General features: G+C 44.4%; 1 long non-coding RNA gene across 2 annotated transcripts in view; it reads right to left on the minus strand.

Moving 5' to 3' along the window:
• Positions 1 to 12,760: 12,760 nt before the first annotated feature.
• LOC139185744 (uncharacterized) overlaps positions 12,761 to 15,800 on the minus strand; it is a 47,894-nt gene continuing 44,854 nt past the window's right edge. For both annotated transcript variants that reach the window (XR_011569217.1, XR_011569216.1), the window contains exon 3: positions 12,761 to 13,193. This is a non-coding gene — a long non-coding RNA (uncharacterized lncRNA). The remainder of the gene's footprint in view (positions 13,194 to 15,800) is intronic.

The following is a 15,800-nucleotide window of genomic DNA, read 5'->3' on the forward strand; positions in this document are numbered from 1 at the left end:
TGGAAGCAGTCTATTGTTCCATGTCCAGTTCTAACTGTTGCTTCCTGACCTGCATATAGGTTTCTCAAGAGGCAGGTCAGGTGGTCTGATATTCCCATCTTTCAGAATTTTCCATAGTTTATTGTGATCCACACAGTCAAAGGCTTTGGCATAGTCACTAAAGCAGAAATAGATGTTTTTCTGGAACTCTCTTGCTTTTTCCATGATCCAGCAGATGCTGGCAATTTGATCTCTGGTTCCTCTGCCTTTTCTAAAACCAGCTTGAACATCAGGAAGTTCACGGTTCACATATTGCTGAAGCCTGGCTTGGAGAATTTTGAGCGTTACTTTACTAGCATGTGAGATGAGTGCAATTGTGCGGTAGTTTGAGCATTCTTTGGCATTGCCTTTCTTTGGGATTGGAATGAAAACTGACCTTTTCCAGTCCTGTGGCCACTGTTGGGTTTTCCAGATTTGCTGGCCTATTGAGTGCAGCACTTTCACAGCATCATCTTTCAGGATTTGGAATAGCTCAACTGGAATTCCATCACCTCCACTAGCTTTGTTCGTAGTGATGCTTTCTAAGGCCCACTTGACTTCACATTCCAGGATGTCTGGCTCTAGGTCAGTGATCACACCATCATGATTATCTGGGTCGTGAAGATCTTTTTTGTACAGTTCTTCTGTGTATTCTTGCCACCTCTTCTTAATATATTCTGTTTCTGTTAGGTCCATATCATTTCTGTCCTTTATGGAGCCCATCTTTGCATGAAATGTTCCCTTGATATCTCTAATTTTCTTGAAGAGATCTCTAGTCTTTCCCATTCTGTTGTTTTCCTCTATTTCTTTGCATTGATCACTGAGGAAGGCTTTTTTTTTTTATCTCTTCTTGATGTTCTTTGGAGCTCTGCTTTCAGATGCTTATATCTTTCCTTTTCTCCTTTGCTTTTCACTTCTCTTCTTTTCACAGCTATTTGTAAGGCCTCCCCAGACAGCCATTTTGCTTTTTTGCATTTATTTTCCTTGGGGATGGTCTTGATCCCTGTCTCCTGTACAATGTCATGAACCTCTGTCCATAGTTCATCAGGCACTCTATCTATCAGATCTAGTCCCTTAAATCTATTTCTCACTTCCACTGTATAATCATAAAGGATTTGATTTAGGTCATACCTGAATGGTCTAGTGGTTTTTCCTACTTCCTCAATTTAAGTCTGAATTTGGCAATAAGGAGCTCATGATCTGAGCCACAGTCAGCTCCCGGTCTTGTTTTTACTGACTGTATAGAGCTTCTCCATCTTTGGCTGCAAAGAACATAATCAATCTGATTTCGGTTGACCACCTGGTGATGTCCATGTATAGAGTCTTCTCTTGTGTTGTTGGAAGAGGGTGTTTGCTATGACCAGTGCGTTCTCTTGGCAAAACTCTATTAGCCTTTGCCCTGCTTCATTCTGTATGCCAAGGCCAAATTTGCCTGTTACTTCAGGTGTTTCTTGACTTCCTACTTTGGCATTCCAGTCCCCTATAATGAAAAGGACATCTTTTTTTTGGTGTTAGTTCTAAAAGGTCTTGTAGGTCTTCATAGAACCATTCTTCAGCGTTACTGGTTGGGGCATAGACTTGGATTACTGTGATATTGAATGGTTTGCCTTGAAAACGAACAGAGATCATTCTGTTGTTTTTGAGACTGCATCCAAGTACTGCATTTTGGACTCTTCTGTTGACCATGATGGCTACTCCATTCTTCTAAAGGATTTCTGCCTGCAGTAGTAGATATAATGGTCATCTAAGGACCACATCAATTCTACATTGTTTTCAAGCTGAAGTTTATATACATTATTGGGAAAACAGGTGATTTTATTTGTTTCAGTGTCTTCACTTTCATCTGTATATCAATCCCAGATCTCCCCTCCATTTTTCCCCAATTTTATTAAGAAATGACCGACATACATTACTGTTTAAATTTAAGGCATACAGCATGATAGTTTGATTCATATATTGTAAAATTATGCCATGTAGGTACAGCTAACAGCTGTTTTCTCATATAGAACAATAAAACGAAAAGAAAACAGAAAGAACAGAAAAACATTTTCTTCTTGTGGTGAGAACTCTTAGGATTTACTCTCTTAAAACTTTCCTATTTATCATAGAGCAGAGTCAGTTATAGACCTCATGTTCTACACGACATCTCTAGTTTGCATTTATCTTATAACTGGAAGCTAGTACTTTTTGACCACCTTCTTTCAATCCTCCCAGCCCTACCCACTACCTCTGATAACCACAAATCTCATCCCTTTTTCTATAAGTTTTTTTTTAGGTTCCACATATAAATGGTATCATACAGTACATGTCTTTCTCCATCTGACTTGTTTCATTTAGCATAATGCCTTCAAGGTCCATCCATCTTGTTGCAAATAGTGAGATTTCCTCATTTTTCATGGCTGAATAATATTTCACTATGCATATGTGTGTATACACACAACTATACACACATATGCATAGTGAAATATTTGTGTGTATGTATATATATTCACGCATCCATCAATGGACACTTTCTAATTGGGTTACTTGAGAGATTTTTCTTATTGAATTATACAAGTTTATATATTGACTCTACTTTAAAGGTAATTATTAATATATTTCCAGCATAATTATTAAAATTATATTTAGTTAATCAAATGAGTGATTAAGGAGTTAGAAACTATACATGACAAATATGCAGAATACGTACTGAAAATGGGTGTAAATCTGCTATTTTTGGTGCATCAAAGGAAATATCATTTGGTCCAGGCTGAAACAGCAATTTCCTTATAAGCACGCATGCTAAACATGTGTGCATGCTAAATCGCTTCAGTCATGTCCAACTCTTTGCAGCTGTATGGATCCTAGCCCACCAGGCTCCTCTATCCACAGAATTTTCCAGTCAAGAATACTGTAGTGAGTTGCCGTGCCCTTCTCCAGGGGATCTTCCCCACCCAGGGACTGAACTCACATCTCCTGTTTCATGCATTGGCAGCAGGGTTCTGTACTACATGCCCCATATGGGAAGATCTTCCTTAGAAGGGGAGCAATCTTTCTTTCTTTCTTTTTTTTTTTTTTTTACCAGTTATCCAGTCTTTCCTGGAGAATCTGCATGGACAGAGGAGCCTGGCGGGCTACAGTCCATGGGATCACAAAGAGTCAGACCCGACTGAGCGACCGAGCACAGCACACACGCTATTCTTTACATCCATTCTGGTGCTGTGACTAAACAAGATCCATACCACACGCCACATGCCAGATACTTCCAATGTATAAATAAACAACTCCAGTACATTCCAACTTCATAAAGCAGCTATTTTTTTGAAAAGAGCAGAATAATTCCATACCAGGTTCACTATAGAGAAATTCTCTGGTGGATTCTGAAGCAAATAGAAAGAAAACAACAAAAACCTTAGAAATTTATAACTGACAAAATAATTATTTTTCTTTTTTTAGTTTGGAAACTACTGACTCTTATAAAAAGCAATAACTCATATCAAGAATATTATATTTGTTTACAAGAGTTATGTGTTAAATCTCTAAAATACTACTGTGAAGTCAAATGTCAAGAATGTAATTAGTAAAAGGAAGGGGAGGAGTTGACTCAGGCAGCCCTTCAGCGCCCATTCACTCTGTAAACAGAGCTGTGCGGCTTGAATTCCACAGTAACGACATGGAGCTGTTTGTTTGTTGAACACAAGATGATAAATGATAAAGCAAGTAGCAAAGAAAATCTGAAAAGTTACTGTTCAAAAACTGTCTATCAAATAAATATACTCTTATTGTAAATTGCTCCATACTGGGTTTTAGTTTTTTACCCTACCAGTGTGTGGGTATTTACCAATTTTTATTTCAGCTCTTCTCATTGTGTTCATTCCTTATGTGGCTTAGTGCGTGACCTCTGTCCTTGAAAGGTCTCTTCAAAGTAGATTACAGAATTTAGAGACATTTTTTAGGGCTTCCCTGGTGGTTCAGACAGTAAAGAATCTGCCTGCAATGTGGGAGACCTGGGTTCGATCCCTGGGTAGAGAAGATCCCCTGGAGTAGGAAATGGCAACCCACTCCAGAATTCTTGCCTGGAGAATTCCATGGACAGAGGAGCCTGGTGGGCTACAGTCCACGGGGTTGAAAAGAGTCAGACACGACTGAGGCACTAACACTAACTAACTAGAGACATTTTTAAAGTCAATTGATAATTTTCCAATTCTACATATTCTACAGTTTAACTCTCAGCCATTTGCTTAGAAAAAATAAAATGGTCGGGGCGGGGGGGGTGGTGATGGTCGGGGGCGGGGTGCAGGGAGATACTCCCACACTAAAACCAGCAGGCTTTGTCTGCTTAGTGTTCCTGTATCTTATTCTATTTATAGATATCATATCGTGATACAGGCAAACAGATGTGGATTTGATTCAAATGGGTATGGTTTGACAACTCATTTTTTACTTCTTTTAGCCCTAGAGTTTAACCAAAACCCTTTCTTCTGTGCAATGTCACCCTAAATGCAACAAAGTAGGGTCTGGCAGGAAAGTCTCGGTAACAGACCCAGTGTCTGTCCCGTGTCCATCAATGTCATGGCTAGCTTGGAAATTAACAAGGCATTTTGCAGCATCCCAGGTGCAATCCATTTAAAATTAACCCCAATTAAAACACAAAATAGTGCACACTGAACAGGTTTATTGCATATTAATTTTGGATGTACACTACCAGAATTTAAATGAGCTTTGTCTGTCTATTGAGCAAGCAGTAATGCACAGGCCAGACTCCCGATGTGTTTTTGACATTTGCTGACAAAAATGTGTGGATGTTATTTTTCTTTTCACCTGAGGATGTTCCACCTATTCTAGCAAGGAAGGAAAACTGGACTGAGTGGGTCCTTAGCCAGCAAAGTAACTGTTTACACTGCAGATGCTGATGGAGTGGAGTAGTCTTGATGAGAAAGAGGGATTGAGACAGAGAAGAAGAAACCCAGAGGTCTGATTTGTCTTCTATTTTGATACCAAGTGTCATATTTTCAAGCACAAGGTTTAAAAAAAAAATCTCATTTGCAAAAGGAAAAAAAGAGAGAGAGGAAAAAAAAATCTCTTTTGCAGCCTGCAGCCATCAGCTGGCTGCAAAGCTCAGGACCTTCTCTGAGGGAGGAGAAGCACTGTGGCCTCGGGGACCACGGTGCTGCACGTGAGCTCAGATAGTGAGGCCAACTGCCAGAAGGGAGAACGATGGGAGAACATAGGCTGTTTGCAATGGACATCAGAAATAGTGGCAGGCAGGAAGCCCGTATAATTTATCATCCAAACTAGACACTTTGGAAAGAGGGCACTATTAATCTTCACACCAGGTCAATAGATATGAACGGAGCCCACCCCAGACAAATGGGGACACAGGGCTCTGCTACCCAGAGGAGGCCTGCTCAGGATACCTGTACTTTCTCTTTACTAGGTTTGCAGTGAAAACATCTATAGCTTCCCTGAAGCCTCACCTTCAGGGTTATACTGCCTGGAAATGATTTTGAGAATGTATTTTGGAGCAAAACAGATTTGTTGAAGACGATGTCCTCATAAGTGTGCAGCAATAACTATAGACGAAATTCTATTCCCACTTTGTCCCAGTGTGGTTAGAGGAGATTCTAGAATTAAAGAAGAAACTTGAAAATGAAAGGCCCGACCTAAGGGCTTAATTTTGCACTTCAGGAAGCAAAACACACAGATTGGCCAGTGGTTCTTTAAAGATGCTTCCCATCAGTCTTCCACCACATATTCATTTGGTCTGCTTCTGCCTGACTATCACATTTCACTTTTTGAAAAAAAAAAAAAAAGTATCTTATCTACCACCTAGAAACTCTGATACAGTCTGTCAACACTTTTACTGTGAACTGTGCCCATCCCTGCCAGTGCACAGCTTCTTGTTCAGTGGATTTCATTTTATGCTTTTCAATTTTTATTTTTGGGTGTGTGGCATGTAGGATCTTAGTTCCCCAACCAGGAATTGAACCTGCACTCCCTGCATTAGAAGAGTGGAGTCTTAGCCACTGGACCTCCAGGGAAATCCCTCATTTTATGCTTTTGTCTCTCTTCATTTGAAATACCTGAGATGGTACCATCTCAAACAAAAATGCAACCATTCAAGGAGAGAGAGCAGGAATGCCTGAGCTGCCACAGGAAATGAGACAGGACTGGGGCTGGGCCGGGGCGTGGGGGGGACTGTAAATATAGCAAAAGCCTGGGCAGAACGACAAGAAATGTTTGGCATTCCTGGCTTCCCACAAAGGGTAGGTCAAAGAGAGGGAATGGGCAGTTGGGCTGGACTGTACACCACAACTATTCTTTCTCGGGCTAAATCCAGTCCACTGTGTCATAGCAACGTCCCTGGTGGGAAGCCCCTGCGTTTATCCCACACTCTGGCAAATGCTCAGCATAATTAGACCCGATGCCTGTCTGTAGGCAGGATGGGGTCAATGTCTGTGGCAAAAGCAGCTGCTGGTTTCGAGGCTATGTGTTAAATCCACTTTGGCTAACGACCATCAGAGCCATATTCAGAACACCACGTGTTTAAGAGATGGAGCCCCAGAAGTCTGCCTCCACGGGTCCCAGTCAAAACACAGTCCGCTACTTCATGGCCTGCCCACAGGAGGGCTGTTTTAGGACCCTGCTGGCCGCTTTTTTGATTGAAATTTTGAACAAGGAGCCATGCTTACTGGTTCCCTGGGTAATGAATTGAAGATGTGTCTTTGTTTTCTCTGAAACTCTCGAGGGGGGAAAAAAATCCCACCTTATCATCCATAATGAAATAACCACAGATCCACCAAGACGAAAACAGCCATTTAATTTATTAGATTATTGGTCACTCACAGGCTTTCTTCATGCTTGCCTCTCTGGTCCTTTCAGGGTAATTCAACTTCTGCTACAGGATCTATAAAGTGCTGTATTGAGACTATTTCATTAGGTTTCCAGCAGTGGGAAATTCCAGCTACTGGAAATACCCAAGGCCCATATAAGCTTTTTTTCTTTTCTTTTTCTTAATTCGAGACTCTGGCTGTAGAACAAACAGCAGAGCTTACTGTTGCTGGATGTCTGATTTCCTCAAGCATTTCTGAGGCAAACATCACAGGACAAGAGATGAACGGAGGTTCACATGGAGTATGAGACACTGTGACCCAAGGGTCAGCCGGTAGATGGACGGCATGTAAACCTTCTCGCCTGAGTCATTCAGATAAGCAGGTCTTAGGTGATAAACCTGAGAAGGTGCTCCCAGAACAGCAGGGTGGCTTTCCTGTCCCCACCTCTGTTCAGTCTCCATGACCCAGAGTGAAATGGAGATCTGGTAATCGTGCTAAGAGTTTGATACATGGCAGATGTTGCTTTGGAATTATTTTTATTTTTTGTTTCATTCAAATGAACAAGTAATCTTTTTTCAAAAAAAAAAAAAAAGATGATTTCTTTGTTCCTTTATGCGGCTGGTCAGGTCTCAGTTGCAGCACATGGGACCTTCACTGTGGCAAGCAGGATCCTTCGTCACAGCAGTGGGCTCTAGAGGGCACGAGCTCAGGAGTAGCAGCTTGGCCTTCATTGCTCCACAGCATGTGGGATCTCTCCCTGACCAGGGATCGAATCCACGTCCCCTGCATTGGAAGGCGGATTCTTCAGCACTTAACCACCAGGGAAGTCCCTGAACAAGTCATATTGATGGAGTGGCCATATGCATTTCCTGAGACAGTCTTAATAGCTAATATTTTGTTTGATCGCCCCATAAGTGCACCAGAATCATGTTCCCTCAATTTTTGGTTCAAAAATATGGTTGGAGAAATCTTGGTGAACCTGCATGTTTTAAAGGAGGAGGAAAGAAGTTGGAGAGAGGGGAGGGCAGGCATGGAATGCCTGCTTGGTGACAGGTAAACTGCCATAAATTTTGCAGGGTTATGTGTAATGAGTAATAGGCATTATTGCTTTAAGTTTATAAATTTGGAAACTAGTTCAAAGCAATGCAGTGACCTGCCCAAGATACCTGGCTATGAGGTGATGAAACCAAGATTCAAATTCAGATCTGACTCCAATACTCATGAATTTTCTACCATTGTATAAATTGCTGATTCTGTTTTTAAGAAGCGTGATCATTCTTAAGGAGGTAAGATTGATAATCATGAAAACTCCAAATAATAAAGATGGGCTATATAAAAATACTTTCTTACATTATGACAAATGATCAATTCTTTAATCAGATAATTTACTCATCTGTGGCAAAATCTGGTCTGTATACACACCCAAGTTTTATTCCCAGTGAAATAAATTTCCTTTTAAAAATTATTTCTGGAAGAGGATTCCCAAAGCAATGCAGCCTGGAATATCAACACCATGTAGGAAATGAAACTCAAAAAAGTCAAGACCTGCCAATCAAAACCTTGGTTCTGCTCAGGAGGGCTAGCCATCTCTCAATGTCTTGCTGCAGAGATGCTGCAGAAATGGAGGGATGCTGCAGAGATGGAGGTGTGCCAATGGTTGCCCACTGATAAGTACTGACGGCCATGACGCTTTACAATTACTGTTTACAATGAACATCTTCCATTCCATTCCCTGGGTACCTGTTGTGTACAAAGCACAATGCTGAAGATAATGGGATGAGAGGGAGACATAAGACCCAGTCTCCACTCTCCAGGGGCTTACAGAGGAAGAAGCTATGAAATATGACTGTGTGAAAATTCCAGATGATAGATACAAATAGTAAACTCTGGCAACTCCAGAGGGGAGTGTTATCACTGAATCTAATGGGGATATCAGTGGAGGAGGCATCTGACATAGGCCTTGAAGTATGTGTAGGAGCCCAACAGACAGGGGTATGGAGCCAAAGAACAGAAGGAATGCTCAAAGTGGGGAAAAAGAACAGAATCTGTCTAAATAGTGAGTCATTCGGCTTGTCTGGATTGTCAGATGTATGAGAGGGAGTATTAGGAAGAAGGCTTATTTTCTGGGTTGGCACCTCACCTTGAACTTCAGTTGATGTAGGAATCCATCACTTTTGGCTTGTCCTCCTGGCAGGACCAGACTCCCTCAGTCAGTAGGCAGCCTGGCCAGCAGCCCAGCTTCTCTCTTATGTGTGTGTATATTCGGACCAGCGATGCAGGGGTCAAGGTGGTTTCCTCACTCAGAAACTTGCCCCGTTGACAAGCACTAGCCTCACTGACCTGGGAAGCCGATCTGGCTCTTTCTGACTTTCTGTTTTCTCATCCTGAAGCTCTGAGCCCCTGGACAGAAGCCTGGGGCAGTTCTGCCTGCAGCCAGTGGCAGTGAAATAAATTTCCTCTGTGAAAGAGGCCACCTTTCACAGGGACCCTTCTCCATCACTTCTGGGGTGGGCAGCTAGCAGCTTCTCTTTCCCTCTAGTTCCAGGCAATGGCTACCTATCAATTAAGCTGTAAGATGTTTGCCCTTGGGATGTGGTTTCAGGGTCAGTCAGTGGTTTAAAACAAAACAAAACTAATTCTTCCTCACTGCATCTTAAATTGTTGACTTCTGGTAAAGTATCTTCTAAAAATATAGCAGACACAATCACCCATGGGCCCAATAATCCCATGAACAGAAGTGAGAACTAAAAGTCTGCTTTAGCTCTTCTCTCATTTCATTGCCTCATGAACGTGTCTGGTTCTCAACTTGACCCCAACTTATCAGCTATGATGTCTGCCATATATCAACGTGAACCAGCGAGTTAGAAATGCAGATGCTGGGGTTCATCCTAGACTCAGTGAACCATAACCTCCAGGTTGAGAGATAGGCTTGTGAGTTTTATTTTTCAATATATGCTCCCCAGGTGATTATGATACACAGTCAGGATGGAAAATCACTGCCTCGGGCAAATGCCTTAGAACTTTTTGCATTTACGTTCCCTGTCTTTTGCATCCTAGAATTTCTAGAGTTAGAGGGATCTGGAAGATCAGTTAATGCAGCACTTGCATTTTTTATTTATTTTTGGCTGGCTGGGGCTGCACTGATGCATGTGGGCTTTATCTAGTCTCAATGGCTTCTCTCGCAGTGGAGCATATGGGCTTTGTTGCCCGTGGCATGTAGAATCTTCCCGGACCAGGGATTGAACCCATGTTCCCTGCACTGGCAGGTGGATTCTTAACCACTGGACCACCAGGGAAGTCCAAATGCAGCACTTTTTAAACTCATGGGAGGAAGAAGCTGGTTTAAGACCTGGGAATGTCATGGGCAGCGTTTACCCCAGGACATGACTGGGAACCAACTTCTCTTGGAGTGTAGATTAACATCTCACTATCTCACTGCCTGAAGGACACAGCACGGTAAAAACTGATTAGTTCAACCTCCTCTTTATGCTATTGAAGAAAGGAGAAGTGACCGTCTGACGGCACATGGCTCTGGATCTCCAGCCTCACTTTCTCCTGCCTGGGATACTCCTGGCTGATTCCTACTACCACCATGGTAGGAAGAAGGAGACAACAGAGGATGAGATGATTGGATGGCATCACCGACTCAAAGGACCTAAGTTTGAGCAAACTCAGGGATATAGTGAAAGACAGGGAGGCCCAGTGTGCTACAGTCCATGGAGTCGCAAAGAGTCGGACATGACAACCACCACCATGGGGGGAGGATGGCAGGCCGCAAACAGATGTGACACTTGTGGGAACACCATGCTTTGACAGCGTGTGAGGTGACCTGACCTTATTCTGAGCATTGCCTGTGAGACCATGGCGGCCACTGGAATCGCAGAGATCTTAGAATCACTGAAGAAAGCAGAACTCATTTTTTCCCCCAGATGAAATTTCAGATCTTGGAACTTGGAAACCAAGAATCCTCTATTTCTACCCCAGGTTGATTATGGTTTTTTTGTTGGATTCTGTGCTCTAGCACAGAAGTCAGCCTCCAAATCCAGAGGCTGCCTAGGCTGAGCTCCTGGGAATGGTCAGTCAGGAGTAGATGCTCATAGCAGAGGGAACCGTGGGCATCTGGATGATCAGAGAGGAAGTGAAGGGCAGCTGGGAGGGTAGGCGGACAGGTTGAGGCTGCTTTGGTTCCTCCCTGGCTCAGAGCTCCAGCTGAACCTGACACTCCACATGCCATCAGTAAAATGGACCCTTCATCTGATGATGCAAGAACTACAGCGTTTCATGCTTTACAACCTGGGGAATCTAGCCTGGTGCCTCTCTCCTGCACACTGTTCAGGTATTGTACATACGAATAACGATGGAATAATGGTGAACTAAATGTGACAGCGGGGGACCGCTCCATTTTCAGAGGAAAACGGTTCTTAAACTCTCCTGGGGAAATCTTCCTCTCTGCTGGGATGCAGACCTATGGCTACTGGAGGCTGCCTGCTGACCCCCATCCCTCCCAGCCCAGCAGGCAGACGCAGAGCTGTTCCTGGATACGCCCCACCCCCCACCACCGACACACACTTAATTCGTTTACTTTCAGATCCTTACTCAGAATCCACCAGGAGCCCAGACCAGGTCCTGGGTTTCCAGGTCCAAAATTTGTGTAGCAAGTCAAAGCATTTCTAACCTGAAACTTTTAATAGCAAGTAAATAAAGTGATCCAGGCTCCAAATGGTCCAGGCACGGCCACCCCATTTACGGCTGTGAATATCACAATAGGTGATTGTTTTAAAGTGTTTTAATGAGTCTCAAAACATCCTACATAATATCAGCCTCCACTTTGGGCCTCCTGACAGGCTCCAGTAAATAACATGAGTTGACAGGAATAAAACAGCTTGCTCAGGAGTAATTGAGCGGAATTAGAATGAACAGACAAGAAAGAAAAATTGGTGCCTGGGTCACAAGGAACTTTTTGTTGGGAACGCTCTGGGAGATTTGGTGGGCTGTAGTCTCGCTGACTAATCACCAGTATAGAAAGTTTACAGTCTCTCTGCCATACCAACGTCTTTAATAACTTGAGCAGCATAAGAGGTGGCTGTTAATTTCAAAGACAGTCATATGAAGTTTTATTGAGTGTGGTGTGGAGTACGTAGTTAGCAGCCTGTGAGATAATAAGCCCTTTAAATAGCGCTTTCAAAAAACAGCTTTATTTTTGCTTGAGCCAAAAGAACAGTGATTTCCTTCTGTTATTGGAAGGCAGGAAAGTGTATTTAAGTAGGATCTCGCCATTGGACACATTACGCGCCCATTTTTTCATCCGGGATGTCTGCGGTGCCAAGAGCCATGAATGTTCAGGTGGACTGAGCTTGGGTGTTGTCATGACACGTCTCTATCAGGAAGAGAACAGTGTGGGAAGAAAGGGGTTAAATGTGTTGGGCACTGCCCCTCCCCCTGGTTCCCCATGGACACTGGCTCCTGGGTCTTCTCTCCTCATCCTTGACTGACAGGGCAGAGCGGAGGTAGAGACCCCTCGTGTCTCCAGATGTCACAATGTGGACAAACTAGAGATCAGACCAGTGGGTTCTTTGAATTAAAAAGAAGCAACTTTGTAAAAAGAGCAGGACATTTACACAGTTCCCCAGGGGTGCTCTGGCACCAGAGACCATGGGTGAGGAGCCATGCAGGCACGCACCACCTTGCTGGTCTAGAACCATGCTCCATGGCCTATTCTTAGCTCTCCACACTGTAAGGAATGGGTGAAGCGGGCAGGTGATGTGCTTGACATCGCGGAGCCGTGGTGGTGGGGCATGGGCTCTCCCGTCACCTCCGAGGCAGCCTAGTTCAGCCCATGGAGGAGCCTGTGGTTTATCATTCCCTCTCCCCCACTCCATTCTCCCTCCTTCCCCCTCACTCCTCCCCCGCCCCTCTTCCTCCTTCTCCTTCTTTCCTTCCCATCCTCCCCTTTCCTCTACTTTGAATGCATCTGTGAGTAAGTGTGAGCAGAAACTGAGACAGAGAAATCTGTCTAGCCCTCTTTGGAAATCTGTTGTTTCCTCATCTCTCATTCTTGTGTTCTGCATTCAGTAAGCATAGTGCCAAACACCTGACCACAAATGTGAGAAAGTCTGACAAGCCTCCCCCTCCACCCACTCCCACCCAACATGCAGGTCAGCCTTGCCTGGCTCAGCCGGCAGCCTTGGGCAGGGACCGTGATGGTGGACAAGGCAGGTGGTCTCCCAACTGAGGAGCACATGTGTTGCTGGCCGTGGCTGCCTGCACCCTTCGTCCTGCAGCGAGTCTGCTGTGAGTGAGTGGCTTCAGCCATGGGACTCCCTGGACTGAGGCTCAACTTTACCAAATCCTACCCATCGGGAACTATAAAACAAAGCAAAACAAACAAACAAAAATCAGGCCTTCTCTGAGCCAGTCCTATGGAACAAAGGAAATAAACAAAGAGATTAGTTAAAGGAAAAGGAGTTATTTCCTGCCTCAGCACTAGCAACAAGCAGTCTTTCTTGGTACTTAATTCAGAATGTTGTTAGCAACGAGCCTTCTGGCTTTGCTCATTTTTTTTTTTTAAGACACATTGCTGCCCTTCACACAATATGGCAATTTAGCTGTTTCCAGGGCTTCATTCTGCAATGCGGGTCAAGTTTGACTTCTTCCTGAGCTGTAAATGCTCCATACCCAAGGAAAAACCCCTCCTAGTAGCTTTTGGGATCTGGTGAGCCCTGCAGGAAAGCCCACGGCCTCACTCTACTGCATCAGTTTGGGAGCGGCTAGGAGCCGCATCTGTGGGAGTCTGGAATGCTCAGGGAGGCGGTTTGCAGCCCATGCTGCACTGGAGCTGCTCAAAGATTCTTGCTGGTTCAGAGTGTTAAGAACCCAGAGAGCAGCCTTGTTTGAGTAAAAGAGGGAACTGCTTCTTCTAAAGCTGTCAGGAAGCTTCTTCTAAAGCTGGGGGTCAAATTTACTGTTTCACAGGTTTAACAAAGTAAGGACTATTTAAATACACTTTTGAAGTTCCAATCGTTAGCGCTTCCCAGCCCCAGCGCTGTTTCAGGAGCACCTGGAGACGTGTCTGCATACCGGATGCTGTTCCCCTCATCCTTCCTCCACGCTGGAAGTGTTGTGGGTGAAGCTCACGAGCCTGGATTCTCATCACGCTCCTTGAGTGACCTTTCTGCAGTCAGCCCAGTGCCACTGCACATAAAGGGGATGCTGTCACTCAGGGGCTGTCTGCATGGCAGGGACATCGGAAGGAGCTAAGGCTGGAATGTTCTGAAGGAGTTCTTTCGTAGGAAAGGTGACCTTGGGGTTTGGGTATGGCAGGGGAGAGGGGATATTGAGTCCCAGAAGCTCCCAATTCAGAGCTAAACACCACCTTCTTAAGGATGCCAGCCTGCTGACCCACCATCCTGAGTAGCTCCGTCAGTGAACTTCCAGCAGCCCCCAGAGATGCGGTTGCCGGGAGGAGTGTAGGAAATGCCAGTGTGGCAAATATCATCTCTGGAAAAGGCTGGTAAGAGCCCCTGGAGATGCCTTGTGGGTCAAGTTGAGCGGCTGGGCTGGGGGCAGGAGGTAGGGATTTCCAGTTGGCCTGAGGCTCCACAGCATTACCTTGGGTTGCCCTCACTCAAGACCCAGCTCATCTGTCAATATGGCTTCCGCCAGGTGTGTCTGCGCTTGCTGCCCCAGGCTCCTCCAGCTGCCGGGTGCTCATACAGCATGGGTGTCAACAAACGCACTCTGAGCCATCCGTTTGGATGAGGCTCCACACCTGAGAGAGCCTGGGGGCATTTCTGATCATTTTGGAGTTGCTGTAAAATATCACCTCCTCTAGAAGCCCTACTACCAATCCTCTGCTTGCTCCCCTATGCAGAGCTCACTTGTCCACAAGGAGGGAAATAGCTTCTGAGCAAGCATCTAGGGTTTGCTCTTTTTAACAGCAAACACAGTTAAGTGACCATTCAGAGTTTCTCTCTTCCCGCCCACGTGGGCCATGGATGGCTGAAGTGGAGGGGCCGCCTCAGTAGGTTAGACTCATGGCTGGGATCTATCTTAGCCTCTGGGAAGACGAAGTTGCTCCACCAGGTACCCTGGAAGTTGGGACAACACCAGGTCATTTCATCAATGACTATTTCCTGAGTCCCTACCATTGCCAGGTACTTTCCTGGACTGCTTGAGAATTAGCTTTTAGAACAGTTAAGGACACATGGGCTGTATTGCAACCCTATGATAGACTATTACACCACCCTGAGACCCCTTTCAATCTTTGGCATTTATCAGACTCTGCAGAGTAAGTCTGCTTATAACCTTTTCAGAAGATTCAAAAAACATTAGTTTTAACACATCTCCACCCCTAGCTTCCATGAAGTTCTATCTTTCAGGTGGATGGACCAGGCTTATTGGCCTCCTGCCAATTGCTTGATTTTTATAGTTCTTAACTCTTCCCCTTTCACAGATGCTCAGAGAGAAGGATTTTTTTAAATCACAGATTAAACTTATAAAAGCTTAATGGACTGAAATTGCTAAGTCATCCAATACTCAACAGTCTGGTATAAAACATGGAAGTAAAAAAGACCTTGCAATGATTACGACATTCAAGTGATAAGTCATTTTGATCGGATGCAAGAAAAGCAGCTGAAAGTTGTTCTTCCCAGCCATGTGGCTTTAGTCTCTGGAAAAGCAGCTATTCATGCAGACAGTGATTCATAGGACTTGATTAGCCCATTCAATCCGATGACTCTGATTTCCCCATGGATACAGCACAGTCAAGTCAGTAAGTGTCAGGCTGGGCTTTTAACAGCTGTCTTTTCAGAGAAAACTCAGTTGCATAAGGGGAAGGCTGCTGTGCCAGCCTAAAGACAGCTGTTTACAAACATTGTACTTATTCTCTAGCCGAGGGAGGAATCTTGTTCAAGGCGTAAAGAGGAAACAAATGACTCTAGTCTTAAATAAGAGCCCTTTAACTGGCAGCAG

The sequence above is a fragment of the Bos indicus genome, chromosome 11 (genome assembly GCF_029378745.1).
Source record: "Bos indicus isolate NIAB-ARS_2022 breed Sahiwal x Tharparkar chromosome 11, NIAB-ARS_B.indTharparkar_mat_pri_1.0, whole genome shotgun sequence".
Lineage (NCBI taxonomy): Eukaryota > Metazoa > Chordata > Mammalia > Artiodactyla > Bovidae > Bos > Bos indicus.